Here is a 2,465-nt window from a genome sequence, read left to right on the forward strand (position 1 = left end):
CGAACATACACCATCAAAAGAGGGAGCGGAGGTGTTCCGCTGTACGAAGGTGTGAATGTCCGACCATAGTTGGTAAAAAGCGGGTAAGAAAAGGTTAAAATACCCGACTGTACACAATGAATAGCGGGAGCGGATGTGTTCGGCTACAAGAAGGTGTGAAAGTCCGACCATGGTTTGTAAAAAGCGGGTAAGAAAAGGTGCGAATGTCCGACAATGTATGATCAAAAGAGAGAGCGGAGGTTTTCGGATACAAGAAGGTTTGAATGTCCCACCATAGTTTGTAAAAAGCGAGTAAGAAAAGGTTCGAATGCCCGACTATACACCATCAAAAGTGGGAGCAGAGGTGTTCCGCTGTAAGACGGTGTGAATGTCCGACCATAGTTGGTAAAAAGCGGGTAAGAAAAGGTTAAAATACCCGACTGTACACAATCAATAGCGGGAGCGGAGTTGTTCGGCTACAAGAAGGTGTGAAAGTCCGACCATGGTTTGTAAAAACCGGGAAGAAAAGGCTCGAAAGCCCGAGTATACACCATCAAAAGTGGGAGCGGAGGTGTTCAGCTGCAAGACGGTCTGAATGTCCATCAATAATTGCTTTAAAACAAGAAAGTAAATTTTCGTATATCAAACCGCACATGATCATAAGCGGGAGAGGAGGTGTTCGGCTGCAAGAAGGTGTGAATGTCCACCCATAATTCATGAAGAATGGGTAAAAAAAAAGGTGCGAATGCCTAACAATACATTATCAAAAGCAGGTGTGAATGTCAGATCATAATTTGTAAAAAGCTGATGAGAAAGGGTGAGAATGCCCGACTATACACCATCAAATGCGGGAGCGGAGGTGTTCGGCTCTGAGTAGGTGTGAATGTCCGACCATAATTGCTGAAGAATGTGTTAGAAAAGGTAAGAATGCTGGACCATACATCATCAAAAGCGGGAGAGGTGGTGTTCGGCTGCAAAAAGGTGTGACTGTTCGACTAAAGTTTGTAAAAAGTGGGTAAGACAAGGTGCGAATGCCTGACAATGTATGATCAAAAGCGGGAGCGGAGGTGTTCAGCTGCAAGAAGGTCTACATGTCCATCAATAATTGCTAGAAAACATGAAAGAAACTTTTCGAAAATCAAACCGCACATGATCATAAGTGGGATAGGAGGTGTTCAGCTGCAAGGTGTGAATGTCCACCCATAATTCCTGAAAAATGGGCAAAAAAAAGGTGTGAATGCCCAACCATACATCATCAAAAGCAGGAGTGGAAGTGTTCGGCTACAAGAAGGTGTGAACGTCCAACCAAAATATGTAAAAAGAAGTTAAGAAAAGGTTCGAATATCCAACCAAACATAATCAAAAGCGGGAGCAGAGCTGTTCGACTGCAAGTAGGTTTGAATGTCAGATCATAATTTGCAAAAAGCTGATGAGAAAGGGTGAGAATGCCCAACTATACATCATCAAATGCGGGAGCGGAGTTGTTCGGCTGTGAGTAGGTGTGAATCTCCGACCATAATTGCTGAAAAATGTGTTAGAAAAGGTAAAAATGCCGGTCCATACATCATCAAAAGCGAGATAGGTTGTGTTCGGCTGCAAGTAGGTGTGAATGTCCAGCCATAATTACTCACAAACGGGTAAGAAAAGGTAGTATTGCCAGACCATATATGATCAAAACAGGGAGCGGAGGTGGTTCAGCTGCAAGAAGGTTTGAATGTCAAACTAAAGTTCAAATATATTAACAAAAGCGGGAGGAGAGGTCTTCGGATGAAAGTGGTTGAAAATTTCCAACCATAATGTATAAAATGCGGTGAAAGAAAAGGTGTGATAGAACACTAAAAGGTGGAGCGGAAGTGTTCGGCTGCAAGAAGGTGTGAATGTCCGACTATATTTGGTGAAAAGCAGGTGAAGCAAGGTCTGAATGCCCAACCTTATATCATCAAAAGCAAGATCAGAGTTGTTAGGCTGCAAGAAGGCCATAGTTTGCCAAAAGCGGGTAAGGTGCGAATGTCCGACTAAATATCAACAAAATTTGGGGCGGAGGTTTTCGGATGCAAGTGGGTGTGAATATCCCACCATACAAGTATGGTGGAGAGGAAGCTGTGAATAGCCGACCATAGTTTGGAAAAAGCGGGTAAGAAAAGGTTTGGATGCCCGAACATACACCATCAAAAGAGGGAGCGGAGGTGTTCCGCTGTACGAAGGTGTGAATGTCCGACCATACTTGGTAAAAAGCGGGTAAGAAAAGGTTAAAATACCCGACTGTACACAATCAATAGCGGGAGCGGATGTGTTAGGCTACAAGAAGGTGTGACAGTCCGACCATGGTTTGTAAAAAGCGGGTAAGAAAAGGTGCGAATGTCCGACAATGTATGATCAAAAGAGACAGCGGAGGTTTTCGGATACAAGAATGTTTGAATGTCCCACCATAGTTTGTAAAAAGCGGGTAAGAAAAGGTTTGAATGCCCGACTATACACCATCAAAA

The sequence above is a fragment of the Leuresthes tenuis genome, unplaced genomic scaffold, assembly GCF_036924035.1.
Source record: "Leuresthes tenuis unplaced genomic scaffold, fLeuTen1.0.hap1 SCAF_21, whole genome shotgun sequence".
In the NCBI taxonomy this organism is placed as follows: Eukaryota; Metazoa; Chordata; class Actinopteri; order Atheriniformes; family Atherinopsidae; genus Leuresthes; species Leuresthes tenuis.